Source organism: Capsicum annuum, chromosome 9 (genome assembly GCF_002878395.1).
Source record: "Capsicum annuum cultivar UCD-10X-F1 chromosome 9, UCD10Xv1.1, whole genome shotgun sequence".
Classification (NCBI taxonomy): domain Eukaryota; kingdom Viridiplantae; phylum Streptophyta; class Magnoliopsida; order Solanales; family Solanaceae; genus Capsicum; species Capsicum annuum.
Window position 1 is genome coordinate 212,374,413 of NC_061119.1, and position 14,004 is coordinate 212,388,416.

Here is a 14,004-nt window from a genome sequence, read left to right on the forward strand (position 1 = left end):
GTTCAGCTCAGTATAATAATCAGTGTCTTCAGTAGGGAGTAGGATTAGCACCGAGTGAACCTAAGAATGGGGGCCTACCTGCCAGTAGAGGATGCGATCACTAGTAACAGTCCTTGCATTCCAATACTACATAGCCAGTGTTGGTTGAGATATCAACCCACTAGTTGAGTGTTGATAAGGTGTTTTACCTTTCAGTTGAGGGTACCACCATTCTCATTCAGGGAACCTGCCAGATGAGGGTGACTTTTTAGCTTGTCTTTACCCGTGGCACGGTACTGGCACATTTTCAACTGGGTGACAGGTTGGACCCCAATCCATTCAGAGAGTGGCATATCAATTTGATGATTACTTCCCATAGCTACAGGATCAGGACTGTTAGACATAGTCACCCAGCTCAATATAGAACTCAGTTCAGTTCTATAGAATCAGGACTATCAGAAACAGTAACCCAGTTATCAGTAATACAGTTATCAGTAATTTCAGATATCAGTTACTCATTTATCAGTTACTTAGTTATCAGTAATTCAGTTATCAGAACTCACACTCAGTTTCAGCAATAATCTTAGATACAGTATATATATGTATATGTGCAAAATTACATACTCAATATTTATAGTAATTTCAGTATTCCATGTCCTCTCATTCAGTTACTTTATATCATTCAGTCAGTTACTGTTCATGCATATGAACCCTTGCATTCAGCCTTACCTTATCTAGCATACTAGTACATTCCTTGTACTGACGTATACTTTCTCTTTGCTCTATGATGTCTCATATCATAGGTCCGAACGCTCAGATTCTCGACCGCACTTAGATAGAATAGGATAGTAGCAACAGTTTTAGAAGCGAGTCCTCATATATCGAGGATATGTTTTTATTTCAGTATTTTCAATAGCTTTAGTATTTCTGTAGTCGAATTTAGTTGGGGGCTTATCCCATTAACTCTACAGTTAGAAAGTTTAGTTAGAGGCCTTTCAGACTAGAATAGTTCAGACATTATTCAGTTTTAGATATTATCATCAGATGTTATAATCAATAGTTTCAGATTACGAACCCTATGGTATTTCAGCCTAACTTCCGCATTATTTCAATACAATTATTTAGTGCTCATAGTAGGTACCATTCATGGCTTAGTTTATGGTCATTCAGGGTTGTAATCACCTATAATACCCCGGGAAATTTTTTGTTGAAATTTTGTGCGTAAACGTGTTGGGTTCTATCTTCTAGAATGAATTATAAATTTTTCGTGTGAAATATCATAGATTATGACCTACCATTCCGTAGAGTATCAAATAATATTTCCAATGATATGTGGATCATCCAAAACGGACACCCGAGCTACGAGTTATGAACATTCCGATCGAATCGTGAATAGTAGTGAACAGTAAAACGTGCAGAAAAAAGTACTGAGGCCTGGCGTATTTTTGCTCCAAATTTAAACAATCATAACTCCTTGTACATAATGATCTGGGTGATGTACTATATATTAACGGAAAGCTATGCGAGTCCTCTTTCCAATGAAATTAGTCTCATCCAATTTGTCTATCGGAGCAAATAGTTATGATCGATCTACTTCATCCTATCAAAAGCAAATTTTTAGATCAACTTCAAACAATCATAACTCCTCGTACACAATGACCTGGGTGAGATACTATATATCAACAGAAATATATGAGAGTCTTCTTTTTAATGAAATTGGTTTTATTCAATTTGGATATCGGAGTAAAATGTTATGGTTGATCTACTTTAGACAATCAAAACAGTCCCCCAAAGGACAAATTCGAGAATTATTTGATTTTTAGGGGCGTTTTGGTCATTCCCCCTCACCCAAAGTCCGTCCAAACCCTATATTAAAGCCTATTAGAAGAATTATATGTTATATTTCATCAAACTCCCTCAAAAAGATAACCCTAATCTCCTACATCCAACTTCAAGAACCTCCAGAGTTCACTATTAATTCTGCAAATTTATTCAAGATTCCAAGTTCCTAGTTCAAGAACTCCAAGAACCATCATTCAAAGGCATGATTAACATCTCAAAAACGAGTATCGATCTAAATTTCATCATTCAAGGTATGCGAGGTTTTTCAACAAGAACTCTCTTTCGTTCTTGTGCCCAAAAGTAATTTTCTTTACAAAGGTATTATTTTTATTTGATTTTTATGAATTTGAAGCATGAACCCATATCTTATGATGATTATTATGAAATCTTGATGTTTATAATTTTGAAAGATGAATTTACATGTGTGGTGATATAAATCATGAATCTTGAACGATAGTTATCATGTTTGATATTTGGGTTGTGAATCTCATTGGAAATTGTGTTTTTTCAGAAAGTGTGTTACAAGCACGTTGATGTTGAATATTTGAGATATTTTGAATGATTTGACCTTTTTGTCTTAATGAAATTGTTTTGAACTCGAGTGTGAAAGAAATCCACAACGTGGTTGATTTTGATAGATGGGAAGCATGATGGCTCCCGATGTATATTTATATATTACTGAAATGGTTTTGATGTGGATTGTCTTTGAAATAATCTGAGCTAAGTCCGGGAGAAATCTTTAGCATCGAGTGAGAGGTATAAAGTGACCTTACTTCCCTAGAACTACGTGCCCCCGTAGGAGGCTTGCGTTTTTATTAACCAAGAACACATGCACTTTGTTGGCACTCAAAAAAAAGGTTACTCAATCCACTAGTACAACTGAAGGTGCGCAGCTGATTTATATAGTGATCACTAGTTTGTGTGGATTTGATATCGATAGTCCTACTCCGATGACAAGGATAAGACGGATCTCCCCAACGTGGGTTGTATGTTGGACTCCATGTAGCTCAGATAGTTTATGTCAGTTATAGGATCTCCCAGTGTGTGAGTGTTTCCTTGTGTCTATGGTGAATGGTGAAGTGATTTGAAAGTGGAATTGTGAAAGTTATTCTTTCGAAAAATTTAAATGATATTTACATTATGAGAATTGATATTCTTGATGAACTGAAAGTGATTGACAAGTTATATAATGACTCACATGTGTTATTGTACTTATTTCATCCTCTCATGATTATGATGATTTTCTTCGGGCTATGTGAGTCTTTCATACATCCTGCATATTTCTTAAAAATATTTATGATGATGATGTTTATAAAACTGCTACACCCCCATATACTCGGTTCCTTTCCATGGTACTGACCCACATCTTGGGATGTGGGCTGCATTTTCTCGGAATGTAGGTTCAGGTGCTCAGTTCCAGGTTCGACAATGATTCTTCGGGCACGCTATTCTACATCCTCTATTGTGGTAAGTCCTCATGTTTCGAGGACGTGATGTCTGATGTTGGTTTCACAGAATTATTTACATTTGATAACTGAGTATAAGTCAGTTGGGGCATGTCTCAATGGCTCGCCGGTTTTATTGATTTTCTTAGAGGCTTGTCAGACTAGTATAGATGTTGGGAGTTGACTAATAAGTCATATTTTGTTATCTTTTTGAAATTCTTTTATTCTTGGATGATGATTACTCTGTTGATATTTGAGGGTTATTTGTGGAAACTCCATTGATTTTTGTTGAACTGAATGAAAATGGCTCAAAGGGTTAGTTTGGGGCTACTCGTAGCCTCAAGCACCGTGTGACGCTCCGGGACTCATTTTCCGAGGCGTTGCAGCCCCGTGTGGCATCTGGAGTACAGACTCGGGGCGTTACACAGAGATATGTAGGTTGGGCTCTATGTAGAAAACTCGGCTACACTCCAATATCCCTCTAAATCCCTTTATTCTCTAGCTTTTAGATCAAAAACTCCAAAACCGAGATAGCTTGTGAATTTTTTTAAAAATCGTGCTTTAAATCAAGCTTTATGAACTACAAGTGGCCTGAATTCTCATGTTACCTGAGATATGTAGGAAATTCGATTCCATGGTTCGACCATAACTCCAACACTCATGCGAAACCAACCTCTTTCAAAATAAATTTGTGGTCGGACAAAAATTAGGAATGTCAAACTCACATTGCTCAGGGTTACTTGCATCCACCCTACCCAAAGGGAGGGGGCAGTTGTTGACATCTAATTTTTGCCCTCTACGACTAATTTAATCTTGAGTTTCTTTTATTTTTAGTAAAAATAGATATTTATTTTATCAGTATAAATGTGCTATAAAATATTTATTTTGAATTAATTTTGTCATTTAAGTGACGGTTATACATTTCGTATTTATATATGCGAGATTGTATAAATTTGGTTACTTAAATAAGCATTTTAATCAAAATTTGAATATTATTGAGATTAATCTTGAAAATCAATTCAGATGGGTAAAATCTTGATTCAATTATAATTTGTTCTCAAAAATAAATTTATTTAGAGAAATATATGTTTAATTTTGTTAAACTAGGAAATTCAAGATAGAATCGGTTGTTAATTTGTTTTAAGCTTTGATTCAATTTAGTCGACTTATTAAAATTGACCATAATTAAAATTAAATTGACCACAATTGCAATGTAATTGGTCAATTATTATTCAATTTGGTTAATATTTAATTAAAGTTGACTAAAAATCTAGCTAATTTAACCATTTTATAAAGAACCAATTTCTACCCTTTCCCATTTTTAATTTTGGGCCACAAAGACCGGCCCAACAATAATAGCAACAATTTAATCAGCCATTTACAACTCAGCAGCCCAACAATTCATCCATTTAATAAATATCCAAACAGTGAATCACAACAGCAACATCAAGAAAGTTCAACAAAAAACGACCAAGGAAAATAATAATTTTAACCGACACAGACTCAATCAACCCAATACCCTTCAACAACGACCTGAATCCGACGAACTCAACAGTTCAACAATCCGACCCTACTCTATCCGCGAACAACCAGCGGCTAACCCGACACCCTCAACCCAACTTCGACCCATTTCAACGAAAATTCTAGAGTTCACTATGTGGCAATTTTTAATTGTTTGGCCATTTTCTCTCTCAAATTTGGTACGAATCCGTACTGGTTTCTATAGCTCATCCCCATTCCCTTTTCAAATTTTTAATTTTCCCCTTTAGGAATTCCAAAATTATCCTTGAAAATAAAGATCTCACATCGACTAAAGAGGGTTTTTCATCCTCAAAATCCCTTATATATAAGGCTCCTTATTGAGCAAAAAATGGAGGTCTGGAAGGTGAAAAACTTTCGAGCAAGAAGTCTCATATTTTAGTATAAAATTTTTTTCGTGAAAAGTCGTCAACTACTGAAGGTTCTCAGAGTCGCAGCGAAGCTTTCCAGTGGTGGTCGAGAGTTCGTGACAGCTTGAATTCTCGTTTTGCTGCTCCGAAAGAGGTATGCCCTTTTCCCTTTTAATTTTGTCATTTTTATTCTTTATCTTTTTCTCCGTAGCAATAGTCGTTAGTCGTAATTGCGATGAGGCTGGAAATTGTTTGTTGTAAAAGGCCTTGAAGTCTATTAGATTTTCGTGCAATGTAGTATTCTATTGAGTTAAGTGCTTTTACTCTAGTTATTTGATTCGCTGTTCAGTTTGTGTTAGCTTTTTAATCTATTGTTTCATCTCGTCGTTGCTCATTAATGTTGTTTCACTTTTCTATGTCTAAATTGGCATTTCATGTGTTAATTTTCTCATTTATTTTAGTCCACTACCTTGTCTATATGCTTTATGGTTCGGTTTTTGGTCATTTCTTATTCTCACTCACCTATAGTTCCAAAAATTAACTGCTGCATTTCATGGAATAATCATGCATGATTATTAAACTATTTTACAGTTTCGTGGAGTCCCGGCCCCTGTTTATTAACTCCAAATCAAGTGTTGGGAATACGACTGTATCAGCAATCCCAACTCCAACTCAAAAAAATAATATTATATTCATGGCTAAACGGGGCTTATTTACAATCTGCAATACTAATTCTACCAATAGCTTTCTTCATTTACAATGATCAAATTTGCACTTCCATAAACAGGATTCACAAATATAAATCACAAAAATATATATTTTAAGAGTTAATATTACAAAATCTACTAATAGTATTCACTTTTCAGAGTATACCAATAGATAATCAACAAAACCTATCAAATAAGGTAAAAGGAAAGAAAAACACAATTAAAAATATCAAAATTGCATACAAAATAACTGACATTCTTTCCTATAATTTCTCCTCATATGTTTTTCTATTCATAGTTGACTCACTTTTTTTTCAATTTTAATTTCTCTTTTTTTCTCTTTTTCCTCTTATTTTCCATTTTGAAATGCCAACACACCCACGTTGGGTGTTGTATCGTGATACCACATTGTGGTGATTCCCAGTTTCTCTTCAAAATGATTCTAATGAATTAAAGAAGATTGAAAATTGATATCTCTGGTAGGAACAAATTTGTAATTATTTCGGTCTCTAATTGCTAAACTTATTATCATATAATTTCATATTATTCGCGAAAATAATACAGAAACTTATGTGTAAAAAGGTTAAAAAACTACCTCTTATAAATATGGTATGAAAATAGTGTAAAAATTGGTGTCTTGTAAAGGTTATTTAATGCTTCTTAGAAGCATGGTATGAAAATGGTATAGAAGTGGTGTCGCATAAAGGTTATTTAATTACCTTCTAGAAAGATGGTATAAATAGGATGTAGAAATTCGTGCTCCTATAATCATGGTATGAAATTGATATAGAAATTGATGTCTTGTAAGAATATTTAACTACATTCTAAAAGGATGATATAAACATGGTATAGAAGCTGGTGTTCCGTAAAAGGCATTCCAAAAAAACTTATATATCATATCCATAAACGTTTGAATCTGAAAAAGAATACTTGATTTTTTTACTATTGCTTTGAGTAAAGCATTTAGACCAACGAGATTGATTTAGTAACAGTACAATGAGATAATTGCACGTGAGACCTCTTCTTTGTACGATACCACAAGTTCGCGGCTTGGGTGAATCAATATTGCTGCTTGTTCAAACATTTATTAACCTAAATTCTTTGATTGTAGTAGGATTATAATCACATTATTCTATATAACTTTGAGTGAAGAAAATGGTGAGGACCATGATTGTACTTATGAAAAGAGAAGCAACAGATTTAGTGAAGCTAAAGGAGTTTGGAGACCTTAAACGAACTTCTAAATTTTTAATGGTAATGGGTCGGAGTCACAATCGGAATCGAAATCGGGTTGGATTGGACTGATTGATTGGGTATTTTTTATTATTTTTTTGGGTGATTCTGAAAGCGGTAGCTACAGAATTTTCTGATTTTTTGATGAGTTTTTATTTTTTTCACTTCGTTTTTAGTAGCCATGGGAAGTTAAAGGTTGGATTGAAAGAAAGAGAGGAGCGAAAAAAAGGAGAGGAGTAGAAGGATTTTTGGATTTGATTTTTTATAGAGAAATAAAGGGAACTGAATAGTTGATAAATTTTGTAAATAAAACTACATTTTATAAATAAAAAATAATACTGCTATAATTTGTGATATTTATTCTTAAATTGTATATTTATGTGATTTTTTCAATATAAATAGGGTTGTGCTTTATCTATATGACCCTGATCTAATAAGCCCAAAAATGAAAGGGACAAGTGCACAAATAACCGATTTGAACTATCATTTAAATCATAGCCATTGTACATAAAAAAAATATGTAAATTTAGCCGCTTCAAAACCAAATTAAGGCATATGTGATCAAAGTTGCGAAAATTCGAGTCTGAACGGACGACAAAGTTCTAACATTTTTACTTAAAATTTGACATGTCACGATCAAACTCTTGATATTTATTCTCGAAGTTTGATTTGAAAAGTCCCAACTACCAACATTTATGTTTGAAGTTTGGTTGGTCAAGACGGTTAGTATTGTGGTGACTAACACAATAATGATGGTGGTAATTGCGGAAGTGAATCGATTTAATGTTAGTAGTTGATGGTTGGTGGTGGATGTCGCTAAAAAATGTGTGGTGATTGACGATGACTGTTGGTGGAGGTAGTAGATTTTGGGAATTGGCCTTAATGACGATAATGATTGATAGTAACAGCGGAGGTGGTGACAGAAAGTGTGCTAGCATAAATTATTATAATAATTGATATGTTAACATGATAGCACTAAGGGGTCGTTTAGTTGGAAAAGAGTTATCATGGTGGGATAACTATTCCATCATTATGATATAAATGGTGGGATAAATAATCCCAAGACTAACTAATTCCTCCAGCCAAACACGGGATAAAACAATCCTGCATTTTGTCCTTGGATTATTATACCTTACACCTACTCCAAACAATCCCTAATAGTAGCAATCGATAGTGATTATGATTATTAATGATAGTGGTGATGATACAGATGATTGACGATGATGATAGCGATTACGACTGTTGACATGGTTAGAGATGGAGACCGATAGATATGGATATACTAGTTGTGAAAGTTATTTACAGAAAATATATTTTAATAATAGTGTTTTGCATCTTAATTATTTATATATTTTATAAGCATATTTAGTATTTAAATATATGTGATGGTCCAAATGGACTTTGAGTTTTTTATTCTTAGTACTCTATTCTATTTCTTAATATTTTTTGTTGGGCAAAATTCAGAAATAGCTTACTTATTCCCTTAATTATGAGTTTCATAGCAACAGTTTCATAATTATATAATATAGCAAGTTGTATTTTGTATTTTTGAAAACTGTTGCTACAAAAATACAAATACATATGATTTTTACTGCCCTTATGATCGATATGTATTTTGTATTTTCGCAAACTGTTGCTACAAAAAGACAAATACATACAAATACATATGCTACAAAATGTAATTTGATAAAAGTGTTGCTATTTTTTGTAATTTAATACTTAAGTATGCTGCTTTATGTATTTTTTTCCTGTTTTGTTTGGCCCACGGGCCAGTCCAGTCCATATTGCTCAAGCCCTATGGACCAAAGGGCTTATATGGGCCGAGCTAAAAAGTCTTGTTCTCAAACATGCTGTAAAAATCGTAGCCTAGCCCTATCAAATTACAGGTTAGATTGGTCCAAACCAATGGGCCTCTAGTTAAAAGAATGAAATTCTAGGTTTTATTCAATTCGTTCTAGGTACTTACATGATTACTCTTTCTTAACATTTTCATATATTAGCAACATGTAGTTTGAAGTTCACATAAAAATTGGATTGTGACTTTGTATCTTTCATAAAATAGTCGAGTTATGACATGTTTTTAATTGAATTTTAAAATGAATTGTAATAATATAGAATGAAATTAATAGAAATTAATAAACATAAAGATCACTAATAAACAGAAAGATCATTAATAGAAATTATTGCAAAGTACATATAATATGTACCATTATTGAAACAAATAACAAAAATGCAAAATGAAAGCATACTTAAATAGAGTGAATTTATATATAGACTCACTTCATTATATAGAGCTTCGATAAATAATATTATACGAAGATAATTTATTAATCCATTTAAGAAGGAGTAAACTAGATATCTGTATCTTCTGATGGAGACTGTGAGGAGGACGAAGCTTCAGCTAATTGATCCTTCAACATAATTTCTCCCACATCTAACCAAGCTTGAAACTTCATTACATCATCTGCATTTAAATGATCAATGGACTCCCACCAACCTTTCTCTCTAATCTTATTCTTTTGAGATAAGGAAAAGAGTCTCTCTTTTGCAATTTCTTCTCTTTTATCAAGTTCATTTAGCCTATCATTAAGTTGATTCACTTTATTACGTGAATTTTTAGCAACAATTTGTTCACCTAAATCTGTTTTCGAATTTATAAAACGATCAATGATTGCATTTTGTGTTGGGTGGACAAAAGCATATGCTTTATCAGCTGGTGAAGATAGAAAGATTCCCAAATCGACATCATTTTCTCTAACGAGTTCGCTAGCTTTTTTATATAAGCCAGAACGTCGTTTAGAGAATGCTGAATATCGATTAGCATCTTTTTCTATCTTCACCAATGGAATTTTTTGGCGTCCTGTTGTTTTCTTACGCTCCATTTAAGAAATGTGACTTACAAAAAAAAATGAAATATGCTGAATATTTATATACATATTATTCATAATGATCATTAAATTTCTATCCAAATATCACAATGGAAAGTAATCTTTTCTTCTTGAAAATTATAGTAGAAAAATTTTATTCAATTTGATACTCATAATCTGAGTTTTATAGTAACATCAATGTGAAATTTAGGGGGGGGGGGGGTGAATTGAAAATTTTTGTAAGTTGACTATTGACTCCTCACAGTCGACATTCCTGCCGATCAGTATACTTCACAAAACAGATTAGATTTTAAACAAACAGACAAGTAAATAGTTGACTTTAAAGAGAAGATACAAAGATTTATCCTAGTTTGGAATACCAATGTGGTTCCATTGGGTTTCAACGTTTTCTTAGATCTTTCAATGTCGGGCTCGAGTACAATGATGAGAAACGAGTTCCGTAGACTTATTTTATTTTTCAGATCTTGTGGCACAACTTCAGTTTGTTTACTTATTAGTTTATCATTATAAAAACATAAACATAAATATAGGAGGCTAAAAATCTCTCCCTTTTTTATAATGACAAACAATCATTTAAACATCAGTTGACTTCCCTGTTGCAGTAGTCGACTTGCTCCTTTTGAGATTTCTTTGTATCATTTGACTCTTATCCATTGATAGTCGATTTTCTCCCCCTGACTTTAAGCCCTTCTGATGATCCTGTCTTTCTCCCCCTTTTGGCATAATAAAAGAATAGGAAATCATACATCCAAAAAATATGGACATAGCACAGAAATATGCAGATTAATTATCAAGAACTCAGGTAAAAACAAGGAAGTGTGGTAGATAGTGTGTGTAAAAAATATCTTACAACCCAACAAAAATAAGGGACAGGACCCCTTTTTGAATAAACAATCATCATTCACTACATAGCTAGAAAATATGTTAGGTTATTGTGCATATTATGGCTGAATTTGTCATAGGATTTCTCAATATTTTTAAAGAAGGAGGAATAAGAGTTCTAACGAAAAACAATAAGATCGTCATTAAAGGAGGTGACTTGGAACTTGAGGGAGTCCATGGGAGTGAATACTCGAGTAAACAACTTGATGCCTTCCTATTTGAACTCGTCGAGTGCCAACCGAACCACACCTATATCGGTGCTGGTCCTTTTTTCAACATCCAAAAGTTTGGAAGTCGACTCCTGGAGCATCATAACACCTTCCTCAACGGCTTTGAACCGATCTTTGATTTCCTCCAGTTCCTTCATCACAGCAATAGAGGGGTTAGACTTACTTACCTTTGGGAGTTCATATTTTGCATGGGCAGAATCCTTCTTGTACCATTCATCTTCAACCAAAATATAGCCCATACTGATAAAAGTTTTGGAGTCATAAGTAGCCACAACTTCCACTAAAGGGTAAGTAGAGAGATCAATTGTGTAATACAGAAGAATCCAAGTAATGAGCAGGCCATACGGTAAACTGGCGAAAGCATGAACATCTGTTGCACTCTCAAGCATGTACTCATGAATCCAAGTTGCCCAATTGATTTTGAGTTTCTTAATCAGACAATACAACACAAAGACATCACAACATGTAATTTTGCTAAGGGATCCTTTCCAAGGAATCAATGTGGTAGCAATTATATGGGCCAGGATGCGAAACTTAAAACACAGGGACAGAGGACTGAGGAAGAGAAGGGGCATGTACACAACTTTTGGAAAATATAAGAGAGTAACTATGTCATGCAGGACCTTGGTTGGAGATGACATGCTATAGGACCTAATTTGCTGAGCATTAGATACTATAGCCAAAGAGTGATCCTGTTGTTGAAATGCAAGATCTTGATTGATGTCCTCATATTGCTCCAAGGTATCACGTACTATCATTCCATCATGAGTTCCATATTTATTCTATTCTGGTGAAAAAAATTCTTCATAATTATCTTTATTTTTATCTACAACCACATCCCCGGTAGCATCCGAGTCTGCATTTTTGTCAGCACTATCACTTACTATCATTCCACCATGAATGCCATCTTTATCATGTTTGGTTGACAAAAATTCATCTTTATTTAGAGCTTCAGTAACATCCCTCTTTCCCACCCAATTTCTCGTTTCATTACCTTTTGGTTGGTTACTATCAATGGGGTGCTTCATTGGGACTGAAACTTTAGTGCTTAACTCCACCACATTTTGATTAACATCTTCATGTGGTATGTCTCCTCTGTTGTTCCCTCATTTTCATTTGTTGAATTAGTTAACTATTACACCTAACATCTTCCTTGTTTTCCCCCTCCTCATCGTTGATAGTCTCTAAAGCTGCATACTGGTTGTGTGATCCAACTTTTGTGCTATTATTTTTCATTTGTGGGTCCTGTGGATTAACTTTGTTCTTCCCTTTCTTATTTTCAACTTCATTCCAATCACCGGGGTTTCCCACAATCTTTTCACTAGTTAGTCTCCTAGGAAAAGAACCAGTGGGTTGGGATTGTTGCATATTTCCCCCTTTCACTTGGCTAGATTTTTTATTATCACCATGTAATTGTTTATCATCCCTATCAGTTTTGTTTCTACAATTAGCCCCCATATACAATCCTGCTTCCATCTTATAGCCCTCTTTCGAGATTTCGAGATTGCTAGTTCAGGATGAATTACCCTACACTCATACATGTTATGGCCTTGGAGTTCGCATTCTTTGTTATATTTGGGCAAGTAATCATACTGAATATTAACTTTGATTGTTCTTATAACAACCGGAGCTTCATCTTCAATATCCATTCTCACATGATCAGGTAAATTGGCCATTTAATCTACTAGAACCTTAACTTTGGCACAACTAGGCCTAGTTTTATTAATTGTGGCCATATCTAAATGAATAGGAGTTCCTACTACCGATGCTAAGGAGAATAAAGACTCCTTGACAAAATAGATTGGTAGCAAGTTGGGAAATGATATCGAAGCCATAGCCATCGTAGTCTCCTCTTCCACAATAAATTTGGAGTCATATATCAACGGTCTCATTTGATAGGAGGCACCATCTTTAGACTTGATGTAGAAAGCAACCTTCGGTGTAATATTAATGAAATCTTCTTTAAGGGACAATCTAATTAGAATATGCCTATTTATGAAATAACCAATCTGTCAGTCACCTTTGATGTTACATTGCACAGGAATAGCTGTACGCAACTCCTCCAGATCCAGCCAACCATATGAAAAATTTCCCACAATAGCATTTTGCAGATTTTCAATTATGTTCATTGTGGCAAACTTCAGATTCAGACCATTTGATGTATGGCTCACCGTGTAACATTATAATAGGTTTAATAGCAATTGAAGCACATCACTTTTAGCACATGCCTGCATGTTATTCAAAGTTGTAGATTTCAAGAGTTTTGAGTAACCAAGAGTGGAAGTTACTGTGGGTGGGGTGGGTATTTTGGGTGGTGCGGCTAAGAGGGTATGGTCAACCATTGCCGTCGATGATTGACCAGTGGCTCGGTGGTTTCCGATGAGAAATCTATTAGGGAAAAATCGTGGAAATTGTTTCTCAGAAACTAATTGTAGTTTATTAGCAAGTTGATGATAATTTAATTAGCAAGTGAAATATCACTATCGTTCGTGTAAGAAAAGGGAACAACTGATAGTTGATCACTGATCTTTGCTCCATATATGTGCTCCTTTATTTACGCCTACAATCAAGCTAATGTAATATTAATATTCTCTCACCCTCTCCTATTTGCGTCACTTTTATAATTTAAATTGAAGTACACTTTCTATTAACATAATAAAGAAAATTGAATCATTCTTTTTCCTTATTATCGTGTTGCCAATGTAATATTACAATAACACTAGTTTTTTCTTAAAATTATTAAAATCTTGTAGATAATTAATGTATAAGGTGAATATTTATATGTATAGTGTGATATTATACATTTTGGAAGATTATATTTTAATGTATAAGTTATAATATATTAGGCGTTATACATTAGTTATTTTTGGAAGACTAATGTATAATATAATTCTTCTACTATATCTTCC

The 14,004-nt window shown here is 33.9% G+C and overlaps 1 long non-coding RNA gene across 1 annotated transcript; it reads left to right on the plus strand.

Annotated features, from left to right (window-relative positions):
- Positions 1-4,685: 4,685 nt before the first annotated feature.
- Positions 4,686-13,699, plus strand: LOC124887237. The gene is made up of 2 exons (XR_007044600.1): positions 4,686-5,309; positions 13,137-13,699. It is a non-coding gene; the product is annotated as an uncharacterized LOC124887237 (long non-coding RNA).
- Positions 13,700-14,004: the final 305 nt, after the last annotated feature.